Source organism: Eubalaena glacialis, chromosome 5 (assembly GCF_028564815.1).
Source record: "Eubalaena glacialis isolate mEubGla1 chromosome 5, mEubGla1.1.hap2.+ XY, whole genome shotgun sequence".
Classification (NCBI taxonomy): domain Eukaryota; kingdom Metazoa; phylum Chordata; class Mammalia; order Artiodactyla; family Balaenidae; genus Eubalaena; species Eubalaena glacialis.
Genome location: NC_083720.1, coordinates 132,879,371 through 132,903,289, shown reverse-complemented (window position 1 = coordinate 132,903,289; position 23,919 = coordinate 132,879,371).

Here is a 23,919-nt window from a genome sequence, read left to right as displayed (position 1 = left end):
AGAGTGGGATAGGTTTAATAAATACCCTAATCCTAACGTGTACCCTAACCCTAACCCATACCCTAACCCTAACGCGTACCCTAACCCTAACCCAAACCCTAACCCTAACACGTACGCTAATCCTAACCCGTACCCTAAACCAATCTCTTACCCTAACCCTAACGCTAACCCATACCTATGCCGTACCCTCACCCGTACCCTAACCCGTACCCTAACCCATACCCTAAGCCGTACCCTAACCCTAACCCTAACCCTAACCCATACCCTACAACGTATCCTCACACTTACCCTAAACCGTACCCTAAGCCGTACCTCAACCCTAACCATAACCATAAACTATACCATACGACCTACCCTCACTCGTACCCTAAGCCGTACCCTAACCCTAACCCTAACCCTAACCGATACCCTACAACGTACCCTCACACTTACCCTAAACCGTACCCTAAGCCGTACCCCAAACCTAACTCTAACCCTAACACATACACTACGCCGTACCCTAACCCGTACCCTAACCCTTATCCTAAGCCGTAACCTAACCCTAACCAATACCCTACGCAGTACCCTCACCCATACCCTCACCCGTACCCTAAGCCGTACCCTAACCCTAACCCTAACCCTAACCCTAACCCTAACCCATACGCTATGCCGTACCCTCACCCGTACCCTAACCCGTATCCTAAGCCGTACCCCAACCCTAACCTTAACCCTAACCCCTACCCTATGCTGTACTCTCACCCGTACCCCAACCCGTACCTAAAGCTGTACCCTAACCCTAACCCTAACCGTAACCCTAACCCATACCCTACGCCGTACCCTAACCCATACACTAACCCGTATCCTAAGCCGTACCCTAACCCTAACCAATACCCTACACAGTACCCTCACCCGTACCCTCACCCGTACCCTAACCCATACCCTACGCCGTACCCTAACCTGTATCCTAAGCCGTACCCTAACCCTAACAAATACCTACGCAGTACCCTCACCCGTACCCTAAACCGTACCCTAAGCCGTAAACTAAACCTAACCCTAACCCGAAACCATACCCTACAACGTACCCTCACACTTACACTAAACCATACCCTAAGCCGTACCCTAAATCTAACCCTAACCCTAAACTCTACCTTACTCCCTACCCTCACTCGTACCCTAAACCGTACCCTAACCCGTACCCTAACCCTAGCCCTAACCCTATCCCATAACCTACGCGGTACTCTCACACGTACCCTAACGCGTACCCTAAGCCGTACCCAAACCCTAACCCATACCCTATGCCGTAACCTCACACGTATCCCAACCCGTACCCTAAGTCGTACCCTAACCCTAACCCTAACCCTAACCCATACGCTACGCCATACCCTCACCCGTACCCTAACCCGTACCATAAGCCGTACCCTAACCCTAACCCTAACCCTAACCCATACACTACGCCGTACCCTAACCCGTACCATAAGCCGTACCCTAACCCTAACCCTAACCCTAACCCATACACTACGCCATACCCTCACCCGTACCCTAACCCGTATCCTAAGCCGTACCCTAACCCTAACCAATACCCTACGCAGTACCCTCACCCGTACCCTAAGCCGTACCCTAACCCTAACCCTAACCCTAAACTATACCTTACGCCCTACCCTCACTCGTACCCTAACCCGTACCCTAACCCGTATCCTAAGCCGAACCCTAACACTAACCCCAACCCTAACCTATATCCTACGCTGTACCCTCACCCGTACCCTAACCCGTACCCTAAGCCGTACCCTAACCCTAACACTAATCCATACCCTACGCCGTACTCTAACCTGTATCCTAAGCCGTACCCTAACCCTAACCAATACCCTACGCAGTACACTCACCCGTACCCTCACCCGTACCCTAAGCCGTACCCTAACCCTAAACCTAACCCTAAACCCTACCCTATGCCGTACCCTCACCCGTACCCTAACCCGTACCCTAAGCTGTACCCTAACCCTAACCCTAACCCTAACCTTAACCCTACCCCATACCCTACGCCGTACCCTACGCCGTACCCTAACCCTTACCCTAACCCGTACCCTAATCCGTACCCTAAGCCGTACCCTAACTCTAATCCTAACCCTAACCTATACCCTACGCCGTACCCTCAACCGTACCCTCACCCGTACCCTAAGCCGTACCCTAACCCTAAACCTAACCCTAAACCCTACCCTATGCCGTACCCTCACCCGTACCCTAACCCGTACCCTAAGCTGTACCCTAACCCTAACCCTAACCCTAACCTTAACCCTACCCCATACCCTACGCCGTACCCTACGCCGTACCCTAACCCGTACCCTAACCCGTACCCTAATCCGTACCCTAAGCCGTACCCTAACTCTAATCCTAACCCTAACCTATACCCTACGCCGTACCCTCAACCGTACCCTAACCCGTACCCTAAGCCGTACCCTAACCCTAACCCTAACCCTAACCATAACCCTAACCGATACCCTACAACGTACCCTCACACTTACCCTCAACCGTACCCTAACCCGTACCCTAAGCAGTACCCTAATCCTAACCCTAACACTAACCCATACCCTACGCCGTACCCTAACCTGTACCCTAACACATATCGTAAGCCGTACCCTAACCCTAACCAATATCCTATGCAGTACCCTCACACGTACCCTCACCCGTACCCTAAGCCGTACCCTAACCCTAACCCTAACCATAACCCTAATCCCTACCCTACGCAGTACCCTCACCCGTACTCTATCCCATAACCTAAGCCGTACCCTAACGCTAACACTAACCCTAACCCTAACCCCAACCCTAAACTATCCTTGACTGCTTTTGCCTCCATTAGATTTCCTAAGCACTAGTGTTTTAAGGAACAGGATAAAAAGAAAATCCTAATGTTATTTTTTTATAATGTGTTTATTCTCTATCTTATCCTAGTGACAAAAATCTTCTCCATGGCTGGACCCCAAATAATATTCCTTTAGGTGCTAAGTGGTATCTAGAGAGTGGGATAGGTTTAATAAATACCCTAATCCTAACGTGTACCCTAACCCTAACCCATACCCTAACCCTAACGCGTACCCTAACCCTAACCCAAACCCTAACCCTAACACGTACGCTAATCCTAACCCGTACCCTAAACCAATCTCTAACCCTAACCCTAACGCTAACCCATACCTACGCCGTACCCTCACCCGTACCCTAACCCGTACCCTAACCCATACCCTAAGCCGTACCCTAACCCTAACCCTAACCCTAACCCATACCCTACAACGTATCCTCACACTTACCCTAAACCGTACCCTAAGCCGTACCTCAACCCTAACCATAACCATAAACTATACCATACGACCTACCCTCACTCGTACCCTAAGCCGTACCCTAACCCTAACCCTAACCCTAACCGATACCCTACAACGTACCCTCACACTTACCCTAAACCGTACCCTAAGCCGTACCCCAAACCTAACTCTAACCCTAACACATACACTACGCCGTACCCTAACCCGTACCCTAACCCTTATCCTAAGCCGTAACCTAACCCTAACCAATACCCTACGCAGTACCCTCACCCATACCCTCACCCGTACCCTAAGCCGTACCCTAACCCTAACCCTAACCCTAACCCTAACCCTAACCCATACGCTATGCCGTACCCTCACCCGTACCCTAACCCGTATCCTAAGCCGTACCCCAACCCTAACCTTAACCCTAACCCCTACCCTATGCTGTACTCTCACCCGTACCCCAACCCGTACCTAAAGCTGTACCCTAACCCTAACCCTAACCGTAGCCCTAACCCATACCCTACGCCGTACCCTAACCCATACACTAACCCGTATCCTAAGCCGTACCCTAACCCTAACCAATACCCTACACAGTACCCTCACCCGTACCCTCACCCGTACCCTAACCCATACCCTACGCCGTACCCTAACCTGTATCCTAAGCCGTACCCTAACCCTAACAAATACCTACGCAGTACCCTCACCCGTACCCTAAACCGTACCCTAAGCCGTAAACTAAACCTAACCCTAACCCGAAACCATACCCTACAACGTACCCTCACACTTACACTAAACCATACCCTAAGCCGTACCCTAAATCTAACCCTAACCCTAAACTCTACCTTACTCCCTACCCTCACTCGTACCCTAAACCGTACCCTAACCCGTACCCTAACCCTAGCCGTAACCCTATCCCATAACCTACGCGGTACTCTCACACGTACCCTAACGCGTACCCTAAGCCGTACCCAAACCCTAACCCATACCCTATGCCGTAACCTCACACGTATCCCAACCCGTACCCTAAGTCGTACCCTAACCCTAACCCTAACCCTAACCCATACGCTACGCCATACCCTCACCCGTACCCTAACCCGTACCATAAGCCGTACCCTAACCCTAACCCTAACCCTAACCCATACACTACGCCGTACCCTAACCCGTACCATAAGCCGTACCCTAACCCTAACCCTAACCCTAACCCATACACTACGCCATACCCTCACCCGTACCCTAACCCGTATCCTAAGCCGTACCCTAACCCTAACCAATACCCTACGCAGTACCCTCACCCGTACCCTAAGCCGTACCCTAACCCTAACCCTAACCCTAAACTATACCTTACGCCCTACCCTCACTCGTACCCTAACCCGTACCCTAACCCGTATCCTAAGCCGAACCCTAACACTAACCCCAACCCTAACCTATATCCTACGCTGTACCCTCACCCGTACCCTAACCCGTACCCTAAGCCGTACCCTAACCCTAACACTAATCCATACCCTACGCCGTACTCTAACCTGTATCCTAAGCCGTACCCTAACCCTAACCAATACCCTACGCAGTACACTCACCCGTACCCTCACCCGTACCCTAAGCCGTACCCTAACCCTAAACCTAACCCTAAACCCTACCCTATGCCGTACCCTCACCCGTACCCTAACCCGTACCCTTAGCTGTACCCTAACCCTAACCCTAACCCTAACCTTAACCCTACCCCATACCCTACGCCGTACCCTACGCCGTACCCTAACCCGTACCCTAACCCGTACCCTAATCCGTACCCTAAGCCGTACCCTAACTCTAATCCTAACCCTAACCTATACCCTACGCCGTACCCTCAACCGTACCCTCACCCGTACCCTAAGCCGTACCCTAACCCTAAACCTAACCCTAAACCCTACCCTATGCCGTACCCTCACCCGTACCCTAACCCGTACCCTAAGCTGTACCCTAACCCTAACCCTAACCCTAACCTTAACCCTACCCCATACCCTACGCCGTACCCTACGCCGTACCCTAACCCGTACCCTAACCCGTACCCTAATCCGTACCCTAAGCCGTACCCTAACTCTAATCCTAACCCTAACCTATACCCTACGCCGTACCCTCAACCGTACCCTAACCCGTACCCTAAGCCGTACCCTAACCCTAACCCTAACCCTAACCCTAACCCTAACCGATACCCTACAACGTACCCTCACACTTACCCTCAACCGTACCCTAACCCGTACCCTAAGCAGTACCCTAATCCTAACCCTAACACTAACCCATACCCTACGCCGTACCCTAACCTGTACCCTAACACATATCGTAAGCCGTACCCTAACCCTAACCAATATCCTATGCAGTACCCTCACACGTACCCTCACCCGTACCCTAAGCCGTACCCTAACCCTAACCCTAACCATAACCCTAATCCCTACCCTACGCAGTACCCTCACCCGTACTCTATCCCATAACGTAAGCCGTACCCTAACCCTAACACTAACCCTAACCCTAACCCCAACCCTAAACTATCCTTGACTGATTTGCCTCCATTAGATTTCCTAAGCACTAGTGTTTTAAGGAACAGGATAAAAAGAAAATCCTAATGTTATTTTTTTATAATGTGTTTATTCTCTATCTTATCCTAGTGACAAAAATCTTCTCCATGGCTGGACCCCAAATAATATTCCTTTACGTGCTAAGTGGTATCTAGAGAGTGGGATAGGTTTAATAAATACCCTAATCCTAACGTGTACCCTAACCCTAACCCATACCCTAACCCTAACGCGTACCCTAACCCTAACCCAAACCCTAACCCTAACACGTATGCTAATCCTAACCCGTACCCTAAACCAATCCCTAACCTTAAAACTAACCCTAACCCTAACCCTAACCCTAATCCATACCCTACAACGTACCCTCACACTTACCCTAAACCGTACCCTAAGCCGTAACCTAACCCTAACCCTAACCCGAAACTATACCTTACACCCTACCCTCACTCGTATCCTAACCCATACCCTAAGCTGTACCCTAACCTTAACCCTAACCCTAGCCCTAACCCTATCCCATACCCTACGCGGTACTCTCAAACGTACCCTAACGCGTACCCTAAGCTGTACCCTAACCCTAACCCATACCCTACGCCGCAACCGCACACGTATCCCAACCCGTACCCTAAGCCGTACCCTAACCCTAACCCTAACCCTAACCCATACGCTATGCCATACACTCACCCGTACCCTAACCCGTACCCTAAGCCGTACGCTAACCCTAACCGTAACCCTAACCCATACACTACGCCGTACCCTAACCCGTACCCTAACCCTTATCCTAAGCCGTACCCTAACTCTAACCAATACCCTACGCAGTACCCTCACCCATACCCTCACCCGTACCCTAAGCAGTACCCTAACCCTAACCCTAACCCTAACCCTAACCCTAACCCATACGCTATGCCGTACACTCACCCGTACCCTAACCCGTATCCTAAGCCGTACCCTAACCCTAACCTTAACCCTAACCCCTACCCTATGCCGTACCCTCACCCGTACCCTAACACGTACCCTAAGCTGTACCCTAAGCCTAACCCTAACCCTAAACGTAACCCTAACCCATACCCTACGCCGTACCCTAACCCGTACCCTAACCCGTGTCCTAAGCCGTACCCTAACCCTAACCAATACCCTACGCAGTAACGTCACCCGTACCCTCACCCGTACCCTAACCCATACACTACGCCGTACCCTAACCTGTATCCTAAACCGTACCCTAACCCTAACCAATAACCTACGCAGTACCCTCACCCGTACCCTAAACCATACACTAAGCCGTACCCTAACCCTAACCCTAACCCTAACCCTAACACATACCCTACAACGTACCGTCACACTTACCCTAAACCGTACCCTAAGCCGTACCCTAACCCTAACCCTAACCCTAAACTATACCTTACGCCCTTCACTCACTCGTACCCTAACAGGTACCCTAAGCCGTACCCTAACCCCAACCCTAGCCCTAACCTTAACCCATACCCTACGCCGTACCCTCACACGTACCCTAACACATACCCTAAGCCGTACCCTAACCCTAATCCTAAACCTAACCCATACCCTACGCCGTAACCGCACACGTATCCTATCCCGTACCCTCAGCCATACCCTAACCCTAACCCTAACACTAACCCTAACCTGTACCCTACGCCGTACCCTCACCCGTACCCTAACCCGTACCCTAACCCGTATCCTAAGCCATACCCTAACCCTAAGCAATACCCTACGCAGTACCCTCACCCGTACCCTCACCCGTACCCTAAGCCGTACCCTAACCCTAACCCTAACCCTATCCCTAACCCTAACCCCTACCCTACGCCGTACCCTCACACGTACCCTGTCTTATACCCTAAACCGTACCCTAACCCTAACACTAACCCTAACCCTAACCCTAATGCTAAACTACCCTTGACTGCTTTTGCCTCCATTAGATTTCCCAAGAACTAGTGTTTTAAGGAACAGGTTAAAAAGAAAATCCTAATGTGATTTTTTTATAATGTGTTTATTCTTTATCTTATCCTAGTGACTAAAATCTTCTCCATGGCTGGACCCCAAATAATATTCCTTTACGTGCTAAGTGGTATCTAGAGAGTGGGATAGGTTTAATAAATACCCTAAACCTAACGTGTACCCTAACCCTAACCCATACCGTAACCCTAACACGTATCCTAACCCTAACCCTAAGATGTAGGCTAATCCTAACCCGTACCCTAAACCAATCCCTAACCCTAAAACTAACCCTAACCCTAACCCTAACCCTAACCCATACCCTATGCCGTACCTTCACCCGTACCCTAACCCGTACCCTAAGCCGTACCCTAACCCTAACCCTAACCTATACACTACGCCGTTCCCGCACCCGGACCCTAACCCGTACCCTAAGCCATACCCTAACCCTAACCCTAACCCTATCCCTAACCCTAACCCATACCCTACGCCGTACCCTAAGCCGTACCCTAACATGTATCCTAAGCCGTACCCTAAGCTGTACCCTAACCCTAACCCTAAACCTAAACCATACCCTACGCCGTAACTGCACACGTATCCTAACCTGTACCCTAAGCCGTACCCTAACCCTAACCCTAACCCATACGCTACGCCGTACCCTCACCCGTACCCTAACCCGTATGCTAAGCCGTACCCTAACCCTAACACTAACCTTAACCCATACCCTACGCCGTACCCTCACCAGTACCCTCACCCGTACCCTAAGCCGTACCCTAACACTAACCCTAACCCTAACCCTAACCCGAAACCTAACCCTAACTCATACCCTACGCCGTACCCTCACCCGTAGCATAACCCGTACCCTAAGCCATACCCTAACCCTATCCCTAACCCTGCCCTACCCCTAACCCATATCTTACGCCGTACCCTCACCCTTACCCTCACCCGTACCCTAAGCCGTACCCTAAGACGTACCTTAACCCTAACCCTAACCGTAAACTATACCTTACACCCTAGCTTCACTCGTACCCTAACCCGTACCCTAAGCCGTACCTAACCCTAACCCTAACCCTAACCCATAACCTAGGCGGTACTCTCACACGTACCCTAACGCGTACCCTAAGCCGTACCCTAACCCTAACCCATAGCCTATGCCGTAACCGCACACGTATCCCAACCTGTACCCTAAGCTGTACTCTAACCCTAACCCTAACCCTAACCCATACGCTATGTCGTACCCTCACCCGTACCCTAACCCGTACCCTAAGCCGTACCCTAACCCTAACCCTAACCCTAACCCTAACCGATACCCTACAACGTACCCTCACACTTACCCTAAACCGTACCCTAAACCGTACCCCAAACCTAACTCTAACCCTAACACATACACTATGCCGTACCCTAACCCGTACCCTAACCCTTATCCTAAGCCGTAACCTAACCCTAACCAATACCCTACGCAGTACCCTCACCCATACCCTCACCCGTACCCTAAGCCGTACCCTAAACCTAACCCTAACCCTAACCCTAACACTAACCCTACCCATACGCTATGCCGTACCCTCACCCGTACCCTAACCCGTATTCTAAGCCGTACCCCAACCCTAACCTTAACCCTAACCCCTACCCTATGCTGTACTCTCACCCGTACCCCAACCCGTACCCAAAGCTGTACCCTAACCCTAACCCTAACCGTAACCCTAACCCATACCCTACGCCGTACCCTAACCCATACACTAACCCGTATCCTAAGCCGTACCCTAACCCTAACCAATACCCTACACAGTACCCTCACCCGTACCCTCACCCATACCCTAACCCATACCCTACGCCGTACCCTAATCTGTATCCTAAGCCGTACCCTAACCCTAACCAATACAATACGCAGTACCCTCACCCGTACCCTCAATCGTACCCTAAGCCGTACCCTAACCCTAACCCTAACCGTAACCCTAACCCTAACCCCTACCGTACGCCGTACCCTCACCCGTACCCTATCCCATACCCTAAGCCGTACCCTAACCCTAACACTAACCCTAACCCTAACCCCAACCCTAAACTATCCTTGACTGCTTTTGCCTCCATTAGATTTCCTAAGCACTAGTGTTTTAAGGAACAGGATAAAAAGAAAATCCTAATGTTATTTTTTTATAATGTGTTTATTCTTTATCTTATCCTAGTGACAAAAATCTTCTCCATGGCTGGACACCAAATAATATTCCTTTACGTGCTAAGTGATATCTAGAGAGTGGGATAGGTTTAATAAATACCCTAACCCTAACGCGTACCCTAACCCTAACACAAACCCTAACCCTAACACGTACGCTAATCCTAACCAATACCCTATACCAATCCCTAACCCTAACCCTAACGCTAACCCATACCCTACGCCGTACCCTCACCCGTACCCTAAACCGTACCCTAAGCCGTACCCTAACCCTAACCCTAACCCATACCCTACAACGTATCCTCACACTTACCCTAAACCGTACCCTAAGTCGTTCCTTAACCCTAACCCTAACCGTAAAGTATACCTTACACCCTACCCTCACTCGTACCCTAAACCGTACCCTAACCCGTACCCTAACCCTAACCCTATCCCTAGCCCTAACCCTATCCCATAACCTACGCGGTACTCTCACACGTACCCTAACGCGTACCCTAAGCCGTACCCTAACCCTAACCCATGCCCTACGCCGTAACCGCACACGTATCCCAACCCGTACCCTAAGCCGTACCCTAACCCTAACCCTAACCCTAACCCATACGCTATGCCTTACCCTCACCCGTACCCTAACCCATACCCTAAGCCGTACCCTAACCCTAACCCTAACCCATACCCTACAACGTACCCTCACACTTACCCTAAACCGTACCCTAAGCCGTACCCTAAACCTAACCCTAACCCTAACACATACACTACACCGTACCCTAACCCGTACCCTAACCCTTATCCTAAGCCGTAACCTAACCCTAACCAATACCCTACGCAGTACTCTCACCCATACCCTCACCCGTACCCTAAGCCGTACCCTAACCCTAACCCTAACCCATACGCTATGCCGTACCCTCACCCGTACCCTAACCCGTATCCTAAGCCGTACCCTAACCCTAACCTTAACCCTAACCCCTACCCTATGCCGTACTCTCACCCGTACCCTAACCCGTACCCTAAGCTGTACCCTAACCGTAACCCTAACCGTAACCCTAACCCATACCCTACGCCGTACCCTAACCCATACCCTAAACCGTATCCTTAGCCGTTCCCTAACCCTAACCCTAACACGAACACATACCCTACAACGTACCCTCACACTTACCCTAAACCGTACCCTAAGCCGTACACTAAATCTAACCCTAACCCTAAACTATACCTTACGCCCTACCCTCACTCGTACCCTAACCCGTACCGTAAGACATACCCTAACCCTAATCCTAACCCTAGCCCTACCCCTATCCCATACCCTACGCCGTACCCTCACACATATCCTAACGCGTACCCTAAGCCGTACCCTAACCCTAAACCTACCCCATACGCTATGCCGTACCCTCACCCGTACCCTAACCCGTATCCTAAGCCGTACCCTAACCCTAACCCTAACCCTAACCTATACCCTACGCCGTACCCTCAACCGTACCCTAACCCGTACCCTAAGCCGTACCCTAACCCTAACCCTAACCCTAACCCATACCCTACGCGGTACCCTAACCCGTACCCTAATCCGTATCATAAGCCGTACCATAACCCTAACCAATACCCTACGCAGTACCCTCACCCGTACTCTCAATCGTACCCTAAGCCATACCCTAACCCTAACCCTAACCCTAACCCTAACCCCTACCGTACGCAGTAGCTTCACCCGTACCCTATCCCATACCCTAAGCCGTACCCTAACCCTAACACTAACCCTAACCCTAACCCCAACCCTAAACTACCCTTGACTGCTTTGGCCTCCATTAGATTTCCTAAGCACTAGTGTTTTAAGGAACAGGATAAAAAGAAAATCCTAATGTGATTTTTTTATAATGTGTTTATTCTTTATCTTATCCTAGTGACTAAAATCTTCTCCATGGCTGGACCCCAAATAATATTCCTTTACGTGCTAAGTGGTATCTAGAGAGTGGGATAGGTTTAATAAATACCCTAATCCTAACGTGTACCCTAAACCTAACCCATACCCTAACCCTAACGCGTACCCTAACCCTAACCCAAACCCTAACCCTAACACGTACGCTAATCCTAACCCGTACCCTAAACCAATCCCTAACCCTAAAACTAACCCTAACCCTAACCCTAACCCTAAACTATACCTTACGCCCTACCCTCACTCATACCCTAACCCGTACCCTAAGCCGTACCCTAACCCTAACCCTAACCCTAACCCATACGCTATGCCGTACCATCACCCGTACCCTAAACCGTACCCTAAGCCGTACCTTAACCCTAACCCTAACCGTAAACTATACCTTACACCCTAGCCTCACTCGTACCCTAAACCGTACCCTAACCCTAACCCTAACCTTAACCCTAACCCATACCCTACGCGGTACCCAAACCCGTACCCTAATCCGTATCATAAGCCGTACCCTAACCCTAACCCTAACCCGAACCCATACCCTACAACGTACCCTCACACTTACCCTAAACCGTACCCTAAGTCGTACCCTAAATCTAACCCTAAACCTAAACTATACCTTACGCCCTACCCTCACTCGTACCCTAACCCGTGCCCTTAGCCGTACCCTAAGCCTAACCCTAACCCTAGCCCTACCCCTAACCCATACCCTACGCCGTACCCTCACCCGTACCCTAAACCATACCCTAAGCCGTACCCTAACCCTAACCCTAACCCATACCCTACAACGTATCCTCACACTTACCCTAAACCGTACCCTAAGTCGTTCCTTAACCCTAACCCTAACCGTAAACTATACCTTACACCCTACCCTCACTCGTACCCTAAACCGTACCCTAACCCGTACCCTAACCCTAACCCTATCCCTAGCCCTAACCCTATCCCATAACCTACGCGGTACTCTCACACATACCCTAACGCGTACCCTAAGCCGTACCCTAACCCTAACCCATACCCTACGCCGTAACCGCACACGTATCCCAACCCGTACCCTAAGCCGTACCCTAACCCTAACCCTAACCCTAACCCATACGCTATGCCTTACCCTCACCCGTACCCTAACCCATACCCTAAGCTGTACCCTAACCCTAACCCTAACCCATACCCTACAACGTACCCTCACACTTACCCTAAACCGTACCCTAAGCCGTACCCTAACCCTAACCCTAACCCTATCCCATAACCTACGCGGTACTCTCACACGTACCCTAACGCGTACCCTAAGCCGTACCCTAACCCTAACCCATACCCTACGCCGTAACCGCACACGTATCCCAACCCGTACCCTAAGCCGTACCCTAAACCTAACCCTAACCCTAACCCATACGCTATGCCGTACCCTCACGCGTACACTAACCCGTACCCTAAGCCGTACCCTAACCCTAACCCTAACCCTAACCCTAACCCATACCCTACAACGTACCCTCACACTTACCCTAAACCGTACCCTAAGCCGTACCCTAACCCTAACCCTAACCCTAACCCTAACCCATACCCTACAACGTACCCTCACACTTACCCTAAACCGTACCCTAAGTCGTTCCTTAACCCTAACCCTAACCGTAAAGTATACCTTACACCCTACCCTCACTCGTACCCTAAACCGTACCCTAACCCTAACCCTATCCCTAGCCCTAACCCTATCCCATAACCTACGCGGTACTCTCACACGTACCCTAACGCGTACCCTAAGCCGTACCCTAACCCTAACCCATGCCCTACGCCGTAACCGCACACGTATCCCAACCCGTACCCTAAGCCGTACCCTAACCCTAACCCTAACCCTAACCCATACGCTATGCCTTACCCTCACCCGTACCCTAACCCATACCCTAAGCCGTACCCTAACCCTAACCCTAACCCATACCCTACAACGTACCCTCACACTTACCCTAAACCGTACCCTAAGCCGTACCCTAAACCTAACCCTAACCCTAACACATACACTACACCGTACCCTAACCCGTACCCTAACCCTTATCCTAAGCCGTAACCTAACCCTAACCAATACCCTACGCAGTACTCTCACCCATACCCTCACCCGTACCCTAAGCCGTACCCTAACCCTAACCCTAACCCATACGCTATGCCGTACCCTCACCCGTAACCTAACCCGTATCCTAAGCCGTACCCTAACCCTAACCTTAACCCTAACCCCTACCCTATGCCGTACTCTCACCCGTACCCTAACCCGTACCCTAAGCTGTACCCTAACCGTAACCCTAACCGTAACCCTAACCCATACCCTACGCCGTACCCTAACCCATACCCTAAACCGTATCCTTAGCCGTACCCTAACCCTGACCCTAACACGAACACATACCCTAGAACGTACCCTCACACTTACCCTAAACCGTACCCTAAGCCGTACACTAAATCTAACCCTAACCCTAAACTATACCTTACGCCCTACCCTCACTCGTACCCTAACCCGTACCGTAAGACATACCCTAACCCTAACCCTAACCCTAGCCCTACCCCTATCCCATAACCTACGCCGTACCCTCACACATATCCTAACGCGTACCCTAAGCCGTACCCTAACCCTAACCTTACCCCATACGCTATGCCGTACCCTCACCCGTACCCTAACCCGTATCCTAAGCCGTACCCTAACCCTAACCCTAACCCTAACCCTAACCTATACCCTACGCCGTACCCTCAACCGTACCCTAACCCGTACCCTAAGCCGTACCCTAACCCTAACCCTAACCCTAACCCATACCCTACGCGGTACCCTAACCCGTACCCTAATCCGTATCATAAGCCGTACCATAACCCTAACCAATACCCTACGCAGTACCCTCACCCGTACTCTCAATCGTACCCTAAGCCATACCCTAACCCTAACCCTAACCCTAACCCTAACCCCTACCGTACGCAGTACCTTCACCCGTACCCTATCCCATACCCTAAGCCGTACCCTAACCCTAACACTAACCCTAACCCTAACCCCAACCCTAAACTACCCTTGACTGCTTTGGCCTCCATTAGATTTCCTAAGCACTAGTGTTTTAAGGAACAGGATAAAAAGAAAATCCTAATGTGATTTTTTTATAATGTGTTTATTCTTTATCTTATCCTAGTGACTAAAATCTTCTCCATGGCTGGACCCCAAATAATATTCCTTTACGTGCTAAGTGGTATCTAGAGAGTGGGATAGGTTTAATAAATACCCTAATCCTAACGTGTACCCTAAACCTAACCCATACCCTAACCCTAACGCGTACCCTAACCCTAACCCAAACCCTAACCCTAACACGTACGCTAATCCTAAAACCGTACCCTAAACCAATCCCTAACCCTAAAACTAACCCTAACCCTAACCCTAACCCTAAACTATACCTTACGCCCTACCCTCACTCATACCCTAACCCGTACCCTAAGCCGTACCCTAACCCTAACCCTAACCCTAACCCATACGCTATGCCGTACCATCACCCGTACCCTAACCCGTACCCTAAGCCGTACCCTAACCCTAACCCTAACCCTAACCCTAAACCATACCCTACAACGTACCCTCACACTTACCCTAAACAGTACCCTAAGCCGTACCCTAAACCTAACCCTAACCCTAACACATACACTACGCCGTACTCCTAACCCATACCCTAACCCTTATCCTAAGCCGTAACCTAACCCTAACCAATACCCTACGCAGTACCCTCACCCATACCCTCACCCTTACCCTATAGCCGTACCCTAACCCTAACCCTAACCCTAACCCTAACGCTAACCCATACGCTATGCCGTACCCTCCTCCCGTACCCTAACCCGTATGCTAAGCCGTACACTAACCCTAACCTTACCCCTAACCCCTACCCTATGCCGTACTCTCACCCGTACCCTAACCCGTACCCTAAGCTGTACCCTAACCCTAACCCTAACCTTAACCCTAACCCATACCCTACGCCGTACCCTAACCCATACCCTAAACCGTATCCTTAGCCGTACCCTAACCCTAACCCTAACCCGAACACACATACCCTACAACGTACCCTCACACTTAACCTAAACCGTACACTAAGCCGTACACTAAATCTAACCCTAACCCTAAACTATACCTTACGCCCTACCCTCACTCGTACCCTAACCCGTACCCTAAGACATACCCTAACCCGAACCCTAACCCTACCTAGCCCTACCCCTAACCCGTACCCTACGCCGTACCCTCACACATATCCTAACGCGTACCCTAAGCCGTACCCTAACCCTAACCCTAACCCTAACCCTAACCCATACGCTATGCCGTACCCTCACCCGTACCCTAACCCGTATCCTAAGCCGTACCCCTAACCCTAACCCTAACCCTAACCCTAACCTATACCCTACGCCGTACCCTCACCCGTACTCTAACCCGTACCCTAAGCCGTACTCTAACCCTAACCCTAACCCTAACCCTAACCCATACCCTACGCCGTACCCTAACCCGTACCCTAATCCGTATCATAAGCCGTACCCTAACCCTAACCAATACCCTACGCAGTACCCTCACCCGTACTCTCAATCGTACCCTAAGCCGTACCCTAACCCTAACCCTAACCCTAACCCTAACCCCTACCGTACGCCGTACCCTCACCCTTACCCTATCCCATACCCTAAGCCGTACCCCTAACCCTAACACTAACCCTAACCCTAACCCCAACCCTAAACTACCCTTGACTGCTTTTGCCTCCATTAGATTTCCTAAGCACTAGTGTTTTAAGGAACAGGATAAAAAGAAAATCTTAATGTGATTTTTTTATAATGTGTTTATTCTTTATCTTATCCTAGTGACTAAAATCTTCTCCATGGCTGGACCCCAAATAATATTCCTTTACATGCTAAGTGGTATCTAGAGAGTGGGATAGGTTTAATAAATACCCTAATCCTAACGTGTACCCCTAACCCTAACCCATACCCTAACCCTAACGTGTACCCTAACCCTAACCCAGACCCTAACCCTAACACGTATGCTAATCCTAACCCGTACCCTAAACCAATCCCTAACCCTAAAACTAACCCTAACCCTAACCCTAACCCTAACGCTAAACCATACCCTACGCCGTAACCTCACCCGTACCCTAACCCGTACCCTAAGCCGTACCCTAACCCTAACCCTAACCCTATCCCATAACCTACGCGGTACTCTCACACGTACCCTAACGCGTACCCTAAGCCGTACACTAAGCCTAACCCATATCCTACGCCGTAACCGCACACGTACCCCAACACGTACCCTAAGCCGTACCCTAACCCTAAACCTAACCCTAACCCATACACTATGCCGTACCCTCACCCGTACCCTAACCCATACCCTACGCCGTACCCTAACCTGTATCCTAAGGCATACCCTAACCCTAATCAATACCCTACGCAGTACCCTCACCCGTACCCTAACCCGTACCCTAAGCCGTACCCTAACCCTAACCCTAACCCTAACCCTAACCCTAACCCATACGCTATGCCGTACCCTCACCCGTACCCTAACCCGTATCCTAAGCCGTACCCCAACCCTAACCTTAACCCTAACCCCTACCCTATGCTGTACTCTCACCCTTACGCCAACCCGTACCCTAAGCTGTACCCTAACCCTAACCCTAACCGTAACCCTAACCCATACCCTACGCCGTACCCTAACCCATACCCTAACCCGTATCCTAAGCCATACCCTAACCCTAACCAATACCCTACACAGTACCCTCACCCGTACCCTCACCCGTACCCTAACCCATACCCTACGCCATACCCTAACCTGTATCCTAAGCAGTACCCTAACCCTAACCCATACCCTAACCCTAACGTGTACCCTAACCCTAACCCAGACCCTAACCCTAACACGTATGCTAATCCTAACCCGTACCCTAAACCAATCCCTAACCCTAAAACTAACCCTAACCCTAACCCTAACCCTAAACTATACCTTACGCCCTACCCTCACTCATACCCTAACCGTACCCTAAGCCGTACCCTAACCCTAACCCTAACCCTAACCCATACGCTATGCCGTACCATCACCCGTACCCTAACCCGTACCCTAAGCCGTACCCTAACCCTAACCCTAACCCTAACCCTAAACCATACCCTACAACGTACCCTCACACTTACCCTAAACAGTACCCTAAGCCGTACCCTAAACCTAACCCTAACCCTAACACATACACTACGCCGTACCCTAACCCATACCCTAACCCTTATCCTAAGCCGTAACCTAACCCTAACCAATACCCTACGCAGTACCCTCACCCATACCCTCACCCTTACCCTAAGCCGTACCCTAACCCTAACCCTAACCCTAACCCTAACCCTAACCCATACGCTATGCCGTACCCTCACCCGTACCCTAACCCGTATCCAAAGCCGTACACTAACCCTAACCTTAACCCTAACCCCTACCCTATGCCGTACTCTCACCCGTACCCTAACCCGTACCCTAAGCTGTACCCTAAACCTAACCCTAACCTTAACCCTAACCCATACCCTACGCCGTAACCTAACCCATACCCTAAACCATATCCTTAGCCGTACCCTAACCCTAACCCTAACCCGAACACATACCCTACAACGTACCCTCACACTTAACCTAAACCGTACCCTAAGCCGTACACTAAATCTAACCCTAACCCTAAACTACACCTTACGCCCTACCCTCACTCGTACCCTAACCCGTACCCTAAGACATACCCTAACCCGAACCCTAACCCTAGCCCTACCCCTAACCCGTACCCTACGCCGTACCCTCACACATATCCTAACGCGTACCCTAAGCCGTACCCTAACCCTAACCCTAACCCTAACCCTAACCCATACGCTATGCCGTACCCTCACCCGTACCCTAACCCGTATCCTAAGCCGTACCCTAACCCTAACCCTAACCCTAACCTATACCCTACGCCGTACCCTCACCCGTACCCTAACCCGTACCCTAAGCCGTACTCTAACCCTAACCCTAACCCTAACCCTAACCCATACCCTACGCCGTACCCTAACCCGTACCCTAATCCGTATCATAAGCCGTACCCTAACCCTAACCAATACCCTACGCAGTACCCTCACCCGTACTCTCAATCGTACCCTAAGCCGTACCCTAACCCTAACCCTAACCCTAACCCTAACCCCTACCGTACGCCGTACCCTCACCCTTACCCTATCCCATACCCTAAGCCGTACCCTAACCCTAACACTAACCCTAACCCTAACCCCAACCCTAAACTACCCTTGACTGCTTTTGCCTCCATTAGATTTCCTAAGCACTAGTGTTTTAAGGAACAGGATAAAAAGAAAATCTTAATGTGATTTTTTTATAATGTGTTTATTCTTTATCTTATCCTAGTGACTAAAATCTTCTCCATGGCTGGACCCCAAATAATATTCCTTTACATGCTAAGTGGTATCTAGAGAGTGGGATAGGTTTAATAAATACCCTAATCCTAACGTGTACCCTAACCCTAACCCATACCCTAACCCTAACGCGTACCCTAACCCTAACCCAGACCCTAACCCTAACACGTATGCTAATCCTAACCCGTACCCTAAACCAATCCCTAACCCTAAAACTAACCCTAACCCTAACCCTAACCCTAACGCTAAACCATACCCTACGCCGTAACCTCACCCGTACCCTAACCCGTACCCTAACCCTAACCCTAACCCTATCCCATAACCTACGCGGTACTCTTACACGTACCCTAACGCGTACCCTAAGCCGTACCCTAAGCCTAACCCATATCCTACGCCGTAACCGCACACGTATCCCAACACGTACCCTAAGCCGTACCCTAACCCTAACCCTAACCCTAACCCATACACTATGCCGTACCCTCACCCGTACCCTAACCCATACCCTACGCCGTACCCTAACCTGTATCCTAAGGCATACCCTAACCCTAATCAATACCCTACGCAGTACTCCTCACCCGTACCCTAACCCGTACCCTAAGCCGTACCCTAATCCTAACCCCTAACCCTAACCCTAACCCTAACCCATACGCTATGCCGTAACCCTGACCCGTACCCTAACCCGTATCCTAAGCCGTACCCCAACCCCTAACCTTAACCCTAACCCCTACCCTATGCTGTACTCTCACCCTTACGCCAACCCGTAACCTAAGCTGTACCCTAACCCTAACCCTAACCGTAACCCTAACCCATACCCTACGCCGTACCCTAACCCATACCCTAACCCGTATCCTAAGCCATACCCTAACCCCTAACCAATACCCTACACAGTACCCTCACCCGTACCCTCACCCGTACCCTAACCCATACCCTACGCGCGTACCCTAACCTGTATCCTAAGCCGTACCCTAACCCTAACCCTAACCCGAACCCATACCCTACAACGTACCCTCACACTTACCCTAAACCGTACCCTAAGTCGTACCCTAAATCTAACCCTAACCCTAAACAATACCTTACGCCCTACCCTCACTCGTAACCTAATCCATACCCTAGAGACATACCCTAACCCTAACCCTAACCCTAGCCCTACCCCTAACCCATACCCTACGCCGTACCCTCACACATATCCTAACGCGTACCCTAAGCCGTACCCTAACCCTAACCCTAACCCTACTAACCCTAACCCATACGCTATGCCGTACCCTCACCCGTACCCTAACCCGTATCCAAAGCCGTACCCTAACCCTAACCCTAACCCTAACCTATACCCTACGCCGTACCCTCACCCGTACTCCTAACCCGTACCCTAAGCCGTACTCTAACCCTAACCCTAAACCCTAACCCTAACCCATACCCTACGCCGTACCCTAACCCGTACCCTAATCCGTATCATAAGCCGTACCCTAACCCTAACCAATACCCTATCGCAGTACCCTCACCCGTACTCTCAATCGTACCCTAAGCCGTACCCTAACCCTAACCCTAACCCTAACCCTAACCCCTACCGTACGCCGTACCCTCACCCTTACCCTATCCCATACCCTAAGCCGTACCCTAACCCTAACCCTAACCCCAACCCTAAACTACCCTTGACTGCTTTTGCCTCCATTAGATTTCCTAAGCACTAGTGTTTTAAGGAACAGGATAAAAAGAAAATCTTAATGTGATTTTTTTATAATGTGTTTTATTCTTTATCTTATCCTAGTGACTAAAATCTTCTCCATGGCTGGACCCCAAATAATATTCCTTTACATGCTAAGTGGTATCTAGAGAGTGGGATAGGTTTAATAAATACCCTAATCCTAACGTGTACCCTAACCCTAACCCATACCCTAACCCTAACGTGTACCCTAACCCTAACCCAGACCCTAACCCTAACACGTATGCTAATCCTAACCCGTACCCTAAACCAATCCCTAACCCTAAAACTAACCCTAACCCTAACCCTAACCCTAACGCTAAACCATACCCTACGCCGTAACCTCACCCGTACCCTAACCCGTACCCTAAGCCGTACCTACCCTAACCCTAACCCTAACCCTATCCCATAACCTACGCGGTACTCTCACACGTACCCTAACGCGTACCCTAAGCCGTACACTAAGCCTAACCCATATCCTACGCCGTAACCGCACACGTACCCCCAACACGTACCCTAAGCCCGTACCCTAACCCTAAACCTAACCCTAACCCATACACTATGCCGTACCCTCACCCCGTACCCTAACCCATACCCTACGCCGTACCCTAACCTGTATCCTAAGGCATACCCTAACCCTAATCAATACCCTACGCAGTACCCCTCACCCGTACCCTAACCCGTACCCTAAGCCGTACCCTAACCCTAACCCTAACCCTAACCCTAACCCTAACCCATACGCTATGCCGTACCCTCACCCGTACCCTAACCCGTATCCTAAGCCGTACCCCAACCCTAACCTTAACCCTAACCCCTACCCTATGCTGTACTCTCACCCTTACGCCAACCCGTACCCTAAGCTGTACCCTAACCCTAACCTTAACCGTAACCCTAACCCATACCCTACGCCGTACCCTAACCCATACCCTAACCCGTATCCTAAGCCATACCCTAACCCTAACCAATACCCTACACAGTACCCTCACCCGTACCCTCACCCGTACCCTAACCCATACCCTACGCCATACCCTAACCTGTATCCTAAGCAGTACCCTAACCCTAACCCTAACCCTAGCCCTACCCCTAACCCATACCCTACGCCGTACCCTCACACGTACCCTAACGCGTACCCTAAGCCGTACCCTAACCCTAACCCTAATCCTAGCACTAACCCTAACCCATACCCTACGCCGTACCCTAAGCTGTATCCTAAGCCGTACCCTAACCCTAACCAATACCCTACGCAGTACCCTCACCCGTACCCTCAATCGTTCCCTAAGCCGTACCCTAACCCTAACCCTAACCCTAACCCTAACCCTAACCCCTACCGTATGCCGTACCCTCACCCGTACCCTATCCCATACCCTAAGCCGTACCCTAACCCTAACACTAACCCTAACCCTAACCCCAACCCTAAACTACCCTTGACTGCTTTTGCCTCCATTAGATTTCCTAAGCACTAGTGTTTTAAGGAACAGGATAAAAAGAAAATCCTAATGTGATTTTTTTATAATGTGTTTATTCTTTATCTTATCCTAGTGACAAAAATCTTCTCCATGGCTGGACCCCAAATAATATTCCTTTACGTGCTAAGTGGTATCTAGAGAGTGGGATAGGTTTAATAAATACCCTAACCCTAACGCGTACCCTAACCCTAACCCAAACCCTAACCCTAACACGTACGCTAATCCTAACCCGTACCCTAAACCAATCCCTAACCCTAACGCTAACCCATACCCTACGCCGTACCCTCACCCGTACCCTAAACCGTACCCTAAGCCGTACCCTAACCCTAACCCTAACCCATACCCTACAACGTATCCTCTAAGCCGTACCCTAACCCTAACCCTAACCCATACCCTACAACGTACCCTCACACTTACCCTAAACTGTACCCTAAGCTGTACCCTAAACCTAACCCTAACCCTAACACATACACTACGCCGTACCCTAACCCGTACCCTAACCCTTATCCTAAGCCGTAACCTAACCCTAACCAATACCCTACGCAGTACCCTCACCCATACCCTCACCCGTACCCTAAGCCATACCCTAACCCTAACCCTAACCCGAACACATACCCTACAACGTACCCTCACACTTACCCTAAACCGTACCCTAAGCCGTACACTAAATCTAACCCTAACCCTAAACTATACCTTACGCCCTACCCTCACTCTTACCCTAACCCGTACCCTAAGACATACCCTAACCCTAACCCTAACCCTAACCACTACCGTACGCCGTACCCTCACCCGTACCCTATCCCATACCCTAAGCCGTACCCTAACCGTAACCCTAACCCTAACCCTAATCCTAATACGTACCCTACGCCGTACCCTCACCCGTACCCTATTCCATACCCTAATCTGTACCCTAACCCTAACACTAAACCTAACCCTAACCCTAACCCTAAACTACCCTTGACTGCTTTTGCCTCCATTTGATTTCCTAAGCACTAGTGTTTTAAGGAACAGGTTAAAAAGAAAATCCTAATGTGATTTTTTTATAATGTGTTTATTCTTTATCTTATCCTAGTGACTAAAATATTCTCCATGGCTGGACCCCAAATAATATTCCTTTACGTGCTAAGTGGTATCTAGAGAGTGGGATAGGTTTAATAAATACCCTAATCCTAACGTGTGACCTAAACCTAACCCATACCCTAACACTAACGCGTACCCTAACCCTAACCCAAACCCTAACACTAACACGTACGCTAATCCTAACCCGTACCGTAAACCAATCTCTAACCCTAACCCTAACGCTAACCCATACCTACGCCGTACCCTCACCCGTACCCTAACCCGTACCCTAACCCGTACCCTAAGCCGTACCTAACCCTAACCCTAACCCTAACACATACCCTACAACGTATCCTCACACTTACCCTAAACCGTACCCTAAGCCGTACCTCAACCCTAACCCTAACCATAAACTATACCATTCGCCCTACCCTCACTCATACCCTAAACCATACCCTAACCCGTACCCTAACCCTAACC